Source organism: Silurus aristotelis (genome assembly GCF_946808225.1).
Source record: "Silurus aristotelis genome assembly, chromosome: 13".
In the NCBI taxonomy this organism is placed as follows: Eukaryota; Metazoa; Chordata; class Actinopteri; order Siluriformes; family Siluridae; genus Silurus; species Silurus aristotelis.
The window spans coordinates 25,093,532-25,108,640 of NC_139586.1; positions in this window are offsets into that span (position 1 = coordinate 25,093,532).

Consider the following 15,109-nt stretch of genomic DNA (forward strand, 5'->3'; position numbering starts at 1 on the left):
AAATCATTAAGGATGCAATATTTAATTGCAGCTACCACGCAGTGGGATGGGTATACAATTGGTTGACTATGATTTTCGGTCACAGGAAGTTTGGCAGGTCTCATAATTTGAGGCCACACAAACCCCATTGGTCATCTTACGTTCTTCGCATAGAGTAAGTCTGAGAGGGATTTAAATCAAGACTGTAGCTAAAGTTACTTTGCATTGGCCGGGAATCGAACCCGGGCCTCCCGCGCGGCAGGCGAGAATTCTACCACTGAACCACCAATGCTTACGAAGCTAAGCCACCACAATTTCATTGTGGTGCTGTTGCAACACATAGTTCCTGAAAAATAACAAAAATATCACTTTTTGTAGGAAAGCATTCCCGGTCAGTTGTATTTCCATGCTTCACCACTAGAGTGAGATTCAGAACAATGAGCAGCAGAAGTCATATGACATCGTGCAACCTATCGAACAGCAGCTGGCAGATTACAGCGAGAATCACACCACACACACCATCAAATCCTAAAACCAGTGATGTTTAAGTGTTCTGAATCCTGTAAGTATGTTTTTATTGACATACTGGGTCAAGTAAAATCTCCTGATCAGCGTACACCAGATAACCTTCCTTACATTTAATTCTTCGAGCCAGATAGCCAAACTTCCTTACATTTTGGTCCTTCAAGCCAGAGGCTCATACTGTGAGGCCACACAAACCTGATGGTTAGCTTATGTTCTAAGTATACATTATGTCTGAGAGGGCTTTAAATCCAGACTGTAGCTAAAGTTACTTTGCATTGGCCGGGAATCGAACCCGGGCCTCCCGCGTGGCAGGCGAGAATTCTACCACTGAACCACCAATGCTCATGAAAAGGCTCCACCACACATTCATTGTGGCACTGTTGCAACACATAGTTCCTGAAAAATAACAAAAATATCACTTTTTGTAGGAAAGCATTCCCGGTCAGTTGTATTTCCATGCTTCACCACTAGAGTGAGATTCAGAACAATGAGCAGCAGAAGTCATATGACATCGTGCAACCTATCGAACAGCAGCTGGCAGATTACACCGAGAATCACACCACACACACCATCAAATCCTAAAACCAGTGATGTTTAAGTGTTCTGAATCCTGTAAGTATGTTTTTATTGACATACTGGGTCAAGTAAAATCTCCTGATCAGCGTACACCAGATAACCTTCCTTACATTTAATTCTTCGAGCCAGATAGCCAAACTTCCTTACATTTTGGTCCTTCAAGCCAGAGGCTCATACTGTGAGGCCACACAAACCTGATGGTTAGCTTATGTTCTAAGTATACATTATGTCTGAGAGGGCTTTAAATCCAGACTGTAGCAAAACTTACTTTGCATTGGCCGGGAATCGAACCCAGGCCTCCCGCGTGGCAGGCGAGAATTCTACCACTGAACCACCAATGCTCACGAAAAGGCTCCACCACACATTCATTGTGGCACTGTTGCAGCACATAGTGCAATTTAGCAACTTCCTTCAAGCCAGAGACTCATACTGTGAGGCCACACAAACCTGATGGTTAGTTTATGTTCTAAGTATACATTATGTCTGAGAGGGCTTTAAATACAGACTATAGCAAAGCTTACTTTGCATTGGCCGGGAATCGAACCCAGGCCTCCCGCGTGGCAGGCGAGAATTCTACCACTGAACCACCAATGCTCACGAAAAGGCTCCACCGCACATTCATTGTGGCACTGTTGCAGCACATAGTTCCTGAAAAATAACAAATATATCACTTCTTGTAGGAAAGCGTTCCCGTTCGGTTGTATTTCCATGCTTTACCACTAGATTGAGATTCAGAACAATGAGCAGCAGCCGTCATACGACATTGTGCAAACGTATAGAACAGCAGCTGGCAGATGACTGCAAGAATCACACCACACACCATCGAATCCTAAACCCAGTAAAGTTTAAGTGTTCTGAATCCTGTAAGTATGTTTTTTATTGACATGCTGGGTCAAGTACAATCTCCTGAACAGCGTACACCGAAAAACATTCCTTACATTTAATAATTCGAGCCAGATAGCCAAACTTCCTTACATTTTGGTCCTTCGTGCCAGATAGCGATCCTTCCTTACATTTTTGTCCTTTGAACCGGAAAGCGATCGTTCATAACACTTGTATTTAGACCCTTTAATTAGTATTTAGTTGAAACGCATTGAATTTCTTTTGAAATCTTTTGAAATCATGTTTGTATGTTGTTTCCTAAAGCATTCGGACATTGATTTGAATCCAGACTGTAGTGAAACTTGAATCAAACCTGGACCTTCCATATGAAAACCAGCCATTCTACCACTGAAGCACCAATGCCTCTCACATAAAAGTACAGAATGATGATTTTGTAATCAAGACGAGTGAAACAGCAGCGGTTGGAATGAAACTGGGCCTACCTCCTACTTCTTCTTCTTCTTTTTCTGGCTGATCCCTTTAGGCGTTGCTACAGCGAATCATCTGTCTTTAGCCCACCCTGTCCTCTTCATCTGCCTCTTTCAAATCGGACTCGGGCCTCTCGCAAGGCTAAGACTCACAATACTAGCCGAAAGTTTGGGCACACCTTATTATTTAATGGTAGAGTGGGACTCTAGTAGCTCTCTATTCTGGTCTACTACAGAACTTTGGCCTTCCATGTGGAAATTCTCCCATTGGACCTTCAACGCTTCGGAAGTTATCGCGGACACCGATACCTTGTGGCGTTGTTGCGCCACGTGGTTACTGAAATCACTAAGGATGCAATATTTAATTGCAGCTACCACGCTGTGGGATGGGTATACAATTGGTTGACTATGATTTTCGGTCACAGGAAGTTTGGCAGGTCTCATAATTTGAGGCCACACAAACCCCATTGGTCATCTTACGTTCTTCGCATAGATTAAGTCTGAGAGGGATTTAAATCAAGACTGTAGCTAAAGTTACTTTGCATTGGCCGGGAATCGAACCCGGGCCTCCCGCGTGGCAGGCGAGAATTCTACCACTGAACCACCAATGCTTACGAAGCTAAGCCACCACAATTTCATTGTGGTGCTGTTGCAACACATAGTTCCTAAAAAATAACAAAAATATCACTTTTTGTAGGAAAGCATTCCCGGTCAGTTGTATTTCCATGCTTCACCACTAGAGTGAGATTCAGAACAATGAGCAGCAGAAGTCATATGACATCGTGCAACCTATCGAACAGCAGCTGGCAGATTACAGCGAGAATCACACCACACACACCATCAAATCCTAAAACCAGTGATGTTTAAGTGTTCTGAATCCTGTAAGTATGTTTTTATTGACATACTGGGTCAAGTAAAATCTCCTGATCAGCGTACACCAGATAACCTTCCTTACATTTAATTCTTCGAGCCAGATAGCCAAACTTCCTTACATTTTGGTCCTTCAAGCCAGAGGCTCATACTGTGAGGCCACACAAACCTGATGGTTAGCTTATGTTCTAAGTATACATTATGTCTGAGAGGGCTTTAAATCCAGACTGTAGCAAAACTTACTTTGCATTGGCCGGGAATCGAACCCGGGCCTCCCGCGTGGCAGGCGAGAATTCTACCACTGAACCACCAATGCTCATGAAAAGGCTCCACCACACATTCATTGTGGCACTGTTGCAACACATAGTTCCTGAAAAATAACAAAAATATCACTTTTTGTAGGAAAGCATTCCCGGTCAGTTGTATTTCCATGCTTCACCACTAGAGTGAGATTCAGAACAATGAGCAGCAGAAGTCATATGACATCGTGCAAACTATCGAACAGCAGCTGGCAGATTACACCGAGAATCACACCACACACACCATCAAATCCTAAAACCAGTGATGTTTAAGTGTTCTGAATCCTGTAAGTATGTTTTTATTGACATACTGGGTCAAGTAAAATCTCCTGATCAGCGTACACCAGATAACCTTCCTTACATTTAATTCTTCGAGCCAGATAGCCAAACTTTCTTACATTTTGGTCCTTCAAGCCAGAGGCTCATACTGTGAGGCCACACAAACCTGATGGTTAGCTTATGTTCTAAGTATACATTATGTCTGAGAGGGCTTTAAATCCAGACTGTAGCAAAACTTACTTTGCATTGGCCGGGAATCGAACCCGGGCCTCCCGCGTGGCAGGCGAGAATTCTACCACTGAACCACCAATGCTCCCGAAAAGGCTCCACCACACATTCATTGTGGCACTGTTGCAGCACATAGTGCAATTTAGCAACTTCCTTCAAGCCAGAGACTCATACTGTGAGGCCACACAAACCTGATGGTTAGTTTATGTTCTAAGTATACATTATGTCTGAGAGGGCTTTAAATACAGACTGTAGCAAAGCTTACTTTGCATTGGCCGGGAATCGAACCCGGGCCTCCACCGTGGCAGGCGAGAATTCTACCACTGAACCACCAATGCTCACGAAAAGGCTCCACCGCACATTCATTGTGGCACTGTTGCAGCACATAGTTCCTGAAAAATAACAAATATATCACTTCTTGTAGGAAAGCGTTCCCGTTCGGTTGTATTTCCATGCTTTACCACTAGATTGAGATTCAGAACAATGAGCAGCAGCCGTCATACGACATTGTGCAAACGTATAGAACAGCAGCTGGCAGATGACTGCAAGAATCACACCACACACCATCGAATCCTAAACCCAGTAAAGTTTAAGTGTTCTGAATCCTGTAAGTATGTTTTTTATTGACATGCTGGGTCAAGTACAATCTCCTGAACAGCGTACACCGAAAAACATTCCTTACATTTAATAATTCGAGCCAGATAGCCAAACTTCCTTACATTTTGGTCCTTCGTGCCAGATAGCGATCCTTCCTTACATTTTTGTCCTTTGAACCGGAAAGCGATCGTTCATAACACTTGTATTTAGACCCTTTAATTAGTATTTAGTTGAAACGCATTGAATTTCTTTTGAAATCTTTTGAAATCATGTTTGTATGTTGTTTCCTAAAGCATTCGGACATTGATTTGAATCCAGACTGTAGTGAAACTTGAATCAAACCTGGACCTTCCATATAAAAACCAGCCATTCTACCACTGAAGCACCAATGCCTCTCACATAAAAGTACAGAATGATGATTTTGTAATCAAGACGAGTGAAACAGCAGCGGTTGGAATGAAACTGGGCCTACCTTCTACTTCTTCTTCTTCTTTTTCTGGCTGATCCCTTTAGGCGTTGCTACAGCGAATCATCTGTCTTTAGCCCACCCTGTCCTCTTCATCTGCCTCTTTCAAATCGGACTCGGGCCTCTCGCAAGGCTAAGACTCACAATACTAGCCGAAAGTTTGGGCACACCTTATTATTCAATGGTAGAGTGGGACTCTAGTAGCTCTCTATTCTGGTCTACTACAAAACTTTGGCCTTCCATGTGGAAATTCTCGCATTGGACCTTCAACGCTTCGGAAGTTATCGCGGACACCGATACCTTGTGGCGCTGTTGCGCCACGTGGTTACTGAAATCATTAAGGATGCAATATTTAATTGCAGCTACCACGCAGTGGGATGGGTATACAATTGGTTGACTATGATTTTCGGTCACAGGAAGTTTGGCAGGTCTCATAATTTGAGGCCACACAAACCCCATTGGTCATCTTACGTTCTTCGCATAGATTAAGTCTGAGAGGGATTTAAATCAAGACTGTAGCTAAAGTTACTTTGCATTGGCCGGGAATCGAACCCGGGCCTCCCGCGCGGCAGGCGAGAATTCTACCACTGAACCACCAATGCTTACGAAGCTAAGCCACCACAATTTCATTGTGGTGCTGTTGCAACACATAGTTCCTGAAAAATAACAAAAATATCACTTTTTGTAGGAAAGCATTCCCGGTCAGTTGTATTTCCATGCTTCACCACTAGAGTGAGATTCAGAACAATGAGCAGCAGAAGTCATATGACATCGTGCAACCTATCGAACAGCAGCTGGCAGATTACAGCGAGAATCACACCACACACACCATCAAATCCTAAAACCAGTGATGTTTAAGTGTTCTGAATCCTGTAAGTATGTTTTTATTGACATACTGGGTCAAGTAAAATCTCCTGATCAGCGTACACCAGATAACCTTCCTTACATTTAATTCTTCGAGCCAGATAGCCAAACTTCCTTACATTTTGGTCCTTCAAGCCAGAGGCTCATACTGTGAGGCCACACAAACCTGATGGTTAGCTTATGTTCTAAGTATACATTATGTCTGAGAGGGCTTTAAATCCAGACTGTAGCAAAACTTACTTTGCATTGGCCGGGAATCGAACCCGGGCCTCCCGCGTGGCAGGCGAGAATTCTACCACTGAACCACCAATGCTCATGAAAAGGCTCCACCACACATTCATTGTGGCACTGTTGCAACACATAGTTCCTGAAAAATAACAAAAATATCACTTTTTGTAGGAAAGCATTCCCGGTCAGTTGTATTTCCATGCTTCACCACTAGAGTGAGATTCAGAACAATGAGCAGCAGAAGTCATATGACATCGTGCAACCTATCGAACAGCAGCTGGCAGATTACACCGAGAATCACACCACACACACCATCAAATCCTAAAACCAGTGATGTTTAAGTGTTCTGAATCCTGTAAGTATGTTTTTATTGACATACTGGGTCAAGTAAAATCTCCTGATCAGCGTACACCAGATAACCTTCCTTACATTTAATTCTTCGAGCCAGATTGCCAAACTTCCTTACATTTTGGTCCTTCAAGCCAGAGGCTCATACTGTGAGGCCACACAAACCTGATGGTTAGCTTATGTTCTAAGTATACATTATGTCTGAGAGGGCTTTAAATCCAGACTGTAGCAAAACTTACTTTGCATTGGCCGGGAATCGAACCCAGGCCTCCCGCGTGGCAGGCGAGAATTCTACCACTGAACCACCAATGCTCACGAAAAGGCTCCACCACACATTCATTGTGGCACTGTTGCAGCACATAGTGCAATTTAGCAACTTCCTTCAAGCCAGAGACTCATACTGTGAGGCCACACAAACCTGATGGTTAGTTTATGTTCTAAGTATACATTATGTCTGAGAGGGCTTTAAATACAGACTGTAGCAAAGCTTACTTTGCATTGGCCGGGAATCGAACCCAGGCCTCCCGCGTGGCAGGCGAGAATTCTACCACTGAACCACCAATGCTCACGAAAAGGCTCCACCGCACATTCATTGTGGCACTGTTGCAGCACATAGTTCCTGAAAAATAACAAATATATCACTTCTTGTAGGAAAGCGTTCCCGTTCGGTTGTATTTCCATGCTTTACCACTAGATTGAGATTCAGAACAATGAGCAGCAGCCGTCATACGACATTGTGCAAACGTATAGAACAGCAGCTGGCAGATGACTGCAAGAATCACACCACACACCATCGAATCCTAAACCCAGTAAAGTTTAAGTGTTCTGAATCCTGTAAGTATGTTTTTTATTGACATGCTGGGTCAAGTACAATCTCCTGAACAGCGTACACCGAAAAACATTCCTTACATTTAATAATTCGAGCCAGATAGCCAAACTTCCTTACATTTTGGTCCTTCGTGCCAGATAGCGATCCTTCCTTACATTTTTGTCCTTTGAACCGGAAAGCGATCGTTCATAACACTTGTATTTAGACCCTTTAATTAGTATTTAGTTGAAACGCATTGAATTTCTTTTGAAATCTTTTGAAATCATGTTTGTATGTTGTTTCCTAAAGCATTCGGACATTGATTTGAATCCAGACTGTAGTGAAACTTGAATCAAACCTGGACCTTCCATATGAAAACCAGCCATTCTACCACTGAAGCACCAATGCCTCTCACATAAAAGTACAGAATGATGATTTTGTAATCAAGACGAGTGAAACAGCAGCGGTTGGAATGAAACTGGGCCTACCTCCTACTTCTTCTTCTTCTTTTTCTGGCTGATCCCTTTAGGCGTTGCTACAGCGAATCATCTGTCTTTAGCCCACCCTGTCCTCTTCATCTGCCTCTTTCAAATCGGACTCGGGCCTCTCGCAAGGCTAAGACTCACAATACTAGCCGAAAGTTTGGGCACACCTTATTATTTAATGGTAGAGTGGGACTCTAGTAGCTCTCTATTCTGGTCTACTACAGAACTTTGGCCTTCCATGTGGAAATTCTCCCATTGGACCTTCAACGCTTCGGAAGTTATCGCGGACACCGATACCTTGTGGCGCTGTTGCGCCACGTGGTTACTGAAATCACTAAGGATGCAATATTTAATTGCAGCTACCACGCTGTGGGATGGGTATACAATTGGTTGACTATGATTTTCGGTCACAGGAAGTTTGGCAGGTCTCATAATTTGAGGCCACACAAACCCCATTGGTCATCTTACGTTCTTCGCATAGATTAAGTCTGAGAGGGATTTAAATCAAGACTGTAGCTAAAGTTACTTTGCATTGGCCGGGAATCGAACCCGGGCCTCCCGCGTGGCAGGCGAGAATTCTACCACTGAACCACCAATGCTTACGAAGCTAAGCCACCACAATTTCATTGTGGTGCTGTTGCAACACATAGTTCCTAAAAAATAACAAAAATATCACTTTTTGTAGGAAAGCATTCCCGGTCAGTTGTATTTCCATGCTTCACCACTAGAGTGAGATTCAGAACAATGAGCAGCAGAAGTCATATGACATCGTGCAACCTATCGAACAGCAGCTGGCAGATTACAGCGAGAATCACACCACACACACCATCAAATCCTAAAACCAGTGATGTTTAAGTGTTCTGAATCCTGTAAGTATGTTTTTATTGACATACTGGGTCAAGTAAAATCTCCTGATCAGCGTACACCAGATAACCTTCCTTACATTTAATTCTTCGAGCCAGATAGCCAAACTTCCTTACATTTTGGTCCTTCAAGCCAGAGGCTCATACTGTGAGGCCACACAAACCTGATGGTTAGCTTATGTTCTAAGTATACATTATGTCTGAGAGGGCTTTAAATCCAGACTGTAGCAAAACTTACTTTGCATTGGCCGGGAATCGAACCCGGGCCTCCCGCGTGGCAGGCGAGAATTCTACCACTGAACCACCAATGCTCATGAAAAGGCTCCACCACACATTCATTGTGGCACTGTTGCAACACATAGTTCCTGAAAAATAACAAAAATATCACTTTTTGTAGGAAAGCATTCCCGGTCAGTTGTATTTCCATGCTTCACCACTAGAGTGAGATTCAGAACAATGAGCAGCAGAAGTCATATGACATCGTGCAAACTATCGAACAGCAGCTGGCAGATTACACCGAGAATCACACCACACACACCATCAAATCCTAAAACCAGTGATGTTTAAGTGTTCTGAATCCTGTAAGTATGTTTTTATTGACATACTGGGTCAAGTAAAATCTCCTGATCAGCGTACACCAGATAACCTTCCTTACATTTAATTCTTCGAGCCAGATAGCCAAACTTCCTTACATTTTGGTCCTTCAAGCCAGAGGCTCATACTGTGAGGCCACACAAACCTGATGGTTAGCTTATGTTCTAAGTATACATTATGTCTGAGAGGGCTTTAAATCCAGACTGTAGCAAAACTTACTTTGCATTGGCCGGGAATCGAACCCGGGCATCCCGCGTGGCAGGCGAGAATTCTACCACTGAACCACCAATGCTCACGAAAAGGCTCCACCACACATTCATTGTGGCACTGTTGCAGCACATAGTGCATTTTAGCAACTTCCTTCAAGCCAGAGACTCATACTGTGAGGCCACACAAACCTGATGGTTAGTTTATGTTCTAAGTATACATTATGTCTGAGAGGGCTTTAAATACAGACTGTAGCAAAGCTTACTTTGCATTGGCCGGGAATCGAACCCGGGCCTCCCGCGTGGCAGGCGAGAATTCTACCACTGAACCACCAATGCTCACGAAAAGGCTCCACCGCACATTCATTGTGGCACTGTTGCAGCACATAGTTCCTGAAAAATAACAAATATATCACTTCTTGTAGGAAAGCGTTCCCGTTCGGTTGTATTTCCATGCTTTACCACTAGATTGAGATTCAGAACAATGAGCAGCAGCCGTCATACGACATTGTGCAAACGTATAGAACAGCAGCTGGCAGATGACTGCAAGAATCACACCACACACCATCGAATCCTAAACCCAGTAAAGTTTAAGTGTTCTGAATCCTGTAAGTATGTTTTTTATTGACATGCTGGGTCAAGTACAATCTCCTGAACAGCGTACACCGAAAAACATTCCTTACATTTAATAATTCGAGCCAGATAGCCAAACTTCCTTACATTTTGGTCCTTCGTGCCAGATAGCGATCCTTCCTTACATTTTTGTCCTTTGAACCGGAAAGCGATCGTTCATAACACTTGTATTTAGACCCTTTAATTAGTATTTAGTTGAAACGCATTGAATTTCTTTTGAAATCTTTTGAAATCATGTTTGTATGTTGTTTCCTAAAGCATTCGGACATTGATTTGAATCCAGACTGTAGTGAAACTTGAATCAAACCTGGACCTTCCATATGAAAACCAGCCATTCTACCACTGAAGCACCAATGCCTCTCACATAAAAGTACAGAATGATGATTTTGTAATCAAGACGAGTGAAACAGCAGCGGTTGGAATGAAACTGGGCCTACCTTCTACTTCTTCTTCTTCTTTTTCTGGCTGATCCCTTTAGGCGTTGCTACAGCGAATCATCTGTCTTTAGCCCACCCTGTCCTCTTCATCTGCCTCTTTCAAATCGGACTCGGGCCTCTCGCAAGGCTAAGACTCACAATACTAGCCGAAAGTTTGGGCACACCTTATTATTCAATGGTAGAGTGGGACTCTAGTAGCTCTCTATTCTGGTCTACTACAGAACTTTGGCCTTTCATGTGGAAATTCTCCCATTGGACCTTCAACGCTTCGGAAGTTATCGCGGACACCGATACCTTGTGGCGCTGTTGCGCCACGTGGTTACTGAAATCACTAAGGATGCAATATTTAATTGCAGCTACCACGCTGTGGGATGGGTATACAATTGGTTGACTATGATTTTCGGTCACAGGAAGTTTGGCAGGTCTCATAATTTGAGGCCACACAAACCCCATTGGTCATCTTACGTTCTTCGCATAGATTAAGTCTGAGAGGGATTTAAATCAAGACTGTAGCTAAAGTTACTTTGCATTGGCCGGGAATCGAACCCGGGCCTCCCGCTTGGCAGGCGAGAATTCTACCACTGAACCACCAACGCTTACGAAGCAGGGCCACCTCAATTTCATTGTGGTGCTGTTGCAACACATAGTTCCTGAAAAATAACAAAAATATCACTTTTTGTAGGAAAGCATTCCCGGTCAGTTGTATTTCCATGCTTCACCACTAGAGTGAGATTCAGAACAATGAGCAGCAGAAGCCATATGACATCGTGCAACCTATCGAACAGCAGCTGGCAGATTACAGCGAGAATCACACCACACACACCATCAAATCCTAAAACCAGTGATGTTTAAGTGTTCTGAATCCTGTAAGTATGTTTTTATTGACATACTGGGTCAAGTAAAATCTCCTGATCAGAGTACACCAGATAACCTTCCTTACATTTAATTCTTCGAGCCAGATAGCCAAACTTCCTTACATTTTGGTCCTTCAAGCCAGAGGCTCATACTGTGAGGCCACACAAACCTGATGGTTAGCTTATGTTCTAAGTATACATTATGTCTGAGAGGGATTTAAATCAAGACTGTAGCTAAAGTTACTTTGCATTGGTCGGGAATCGAACCCAGGCCTCCAGCGTGGCAGGCGAGAAATCTACCACTGAACCACCAATGCTCACGAAAAGGCTCCACCACACATTCATTGTGGCACTGTTGCAGCACATAGTGCAACTTAGCAACTTCCTTCAAGCCAGAGGCTCATACTGTGAGGCCACACAAACCTGATGGTTAGCTTATGTTCTAAGTATACATTATGTCTGAGAGGGCTTTAAATCCAGACTGTAGCAAAACTTACTTTGCATTGGCCGGGAATCGAACCCGGGCCTCCCGCGTGGCAGGCGAGAATTCTACCACTGAACCACCAATGCTCGTGAAAAAGCTCCACCACACATTCATTGTGGCACTGTTGCAACACATAGTTCCTAAAAAATAACAAATATATCACTTCTTGTAGGAAAGCGTTCCCGTTCGGTTGTATTTCCATGCATTACCACTACAGTGAGATACAGAACAATGAGCAGCAGCCGTCATACGACATCGTGCAAACTTATTGAACAGCAGCTGGCAGATGACTGCAAGAATCACACCATACACCATCGAATCCTAAACCCAGTGAAGTTTAAGTGTTCTGAATCCTGTAAGTATGTTTTTTATTGACATGCTGGGTCAAGTACAATCTCCTGAACAGCGTACACCGAAAAACATTCCTTACATTTAATAATTCGAGCCAGATAGCCAAACTTCCTTACATTTTGGTCCTTCGTGCCAGATAGCGATCCTTCCTTACATTTTTGTCCTTTGAGCCGGAAAGCGATCGTTCATAACACTTGTATTTAGACCCTTTAATTAGTATTTAGTTGAAACGCATTGAATTTCTTTTGAAATCTTTTGAAATCATGTTTGTATGTTTTTCCTAAAGCATTTGGACAGTGATTTGAATCCAGACTGTAGTGAAACTTGAATCGAACCTGGACCTTCCATATGAAAACCAGCCATTCTACCACTGAAGCACCAATGCCTCTCACATAAAAGAACAGAATGATGATTTTGTAATCAAGACGAGTGAAACAGCAGCGGTTGGAATGAAACTGGGCCTACCTTCTACTTCTTCTTCTTCTTTTTCTGGCTGATCCCTTTAGGCGTTGCTACAGCGAATCATCTGTCTTTAGCCCACCCTGTCCTCTTCATCTGCCTCTTTCAAATCGGATTTGGGCTCTCGCAAGGCTAAGACTCAGAATACTAGCCGAAAGTTTGGGCACACCTTATTATTCAATGGTAGAGTGGGACTCTAGTAGCTCTCTATTCTGGTCTACTACAGAACTTTGGCCTTCCATGTGGAAATTCTCCCATTGGACCTTCAACGCTTCGGAAGTTATCGCGGACACCGATACCTTGTGGCGCTGTTGCGCCACGTGGTTACTGAAATCACTAAGGATGCAATATTTAATTGCAGCAACCACGTTGTGCGATGGGTATACAATTGGTTGACTATGATTTTCGGTCACAGGAAGTTTAGCAGGTCTCATAATTTGAGGCCACACAAACCCCATTGGTCATCTTACGTTCTTCGCATAGATTAAGTCTGAGAGGGATTTAAATCAAGACTGTAGCTAAAGTTACTTTGCATTGGCCGGGAATCGAATCCCGGCCTCCCGCGTGGCAGGCGAGAATTCTACCACTGAACCACCAATGCTCACAAAAAGGCTCCACCACACATTCATTGTGGCACTGTTGCAGCACATAGTGCAACTTAGCAACTTCTTTCGAGCCAGAGACTCATACTGTGAGGCCACACAAACCTGATGGTTAGTTTATGTTCTAAGTATACATTATGTCTGAGAGGGTTTTTAATCCAGACTGTAGCAAAGCTTACTTTGCATTGGCCGGGAATCGAACCCGGGCCTCCCGCGTGGCAGGCGAGAATTCTACCACTGAACCACCAATGCCCACGAAAAGGCTCCACCACACATTCATTGTGGCACTGTTGCAGCATATAGTTCCTGAAAAATAACAAATATATCACTTCTTGTAGGCAAGCGTTCCCGTTCGGTTGTATTTCCATGCTTTACCACTAGATTGAGATTCAGAACAATGAGCAGCAGCCGTCATACGACATTGTGCAAACGTATAGAACAGCAGCTGGCAGATGACTGCAAGAATCACACCACACACCATCGAATCCTAAACCCAGTAAAGTTTAAGTGTTCTGAATCCTGTAAGTATGTTTTTTATTGACATGCTGGGTCAAGTACAATCTCCTGAACAGCGTACACCGAAAAACATTCCTTACATTTAATAATTCGAGCCAGATTGCCAAACTTTCTTACATTTTGGTCCTTCGTGCCAGATAGCAATCCTTCCTTACATTTTTGTCCTTTGAGCCGGAAAGCGATCGTTCATAACACTTGTATTTAGACCCTTTAATTAGTATTTAGTTGAAACGCATTGAATTTCTTTTGAAATCTTTTGAAATCATGTTTGTATGTTTTTCCTAAAGCATTCGGACAGTGATTTGAATCCAGACTGTAGTGAAACTTGAATCAAACCTGGACCTTCCATATGAAAACCAGCCATTCTACCACTGAAGCACCAATGCCTCTCACATAAAAGTACAGAATGATGATTTTGTAATCAAGACGAGTGAAACAGCGGCGGTTGGAATGAAACTGGGCCTACCTTCTACTTCTTCTTCTTCTTTTTCTGGCTGATCCCTTCAGGCGTTGCTACAGCGAATCATCTGTCTTTAGCCCACCCTGTCCTCTTCATCTGCCTCTTTCAAATCGGACTCGGGCCTCTCGCAAGGCTAAGACTCACAATACTAGCCGAAAGTTTGGGCACACCTTATTATTCAATGGTAGAGTGGGACTCTAGTAGCTCTCTATTCTGGTCTACTACAGAACTTTGGCCTTCCATGTGGAAATTCTCGCATTGGACCTTCAACGCTTCGGAAGTTATCGCGGACACCGATACCTTGTGGCGCTGTTGCGCCACGTGGTTACTGAAATCACTAAGGATGCAATATTTAATTGCAGCTACCACGCTGTGGGATGGGTAAACAATTGGTTGACTATGATTTTCGGTCACAGGAAGTTTGGCAGGTCTCATAATTTGAGGCCACACAAACCCCATTGGTCATCTTACGTTCTTCGCATAGATTAAGTCTGAGAGGGATTTAAATCAAGACTGTAGCTAAAGTTACTTTGCATTGGCCGGGAATCGAACCCGGGCCTCCCGCTTGGCAGGCGAGAATTCTACCACTGAACCACCAACGCTTACGAAGCAGGGCCACCTCAATTTCATTGTGGTGCTGTTGCAACACATAGTTCCTGAAAAATAACAAAAATATCACTTTTTGTAGGAAAGCATTCCCGGTCAGTTGTATTTCCATGCTTCACCACTAGAGTGAGATTCAGAACAATGAGCAGCAGAAGCCATATGACATCGTGCAACCTATCGAA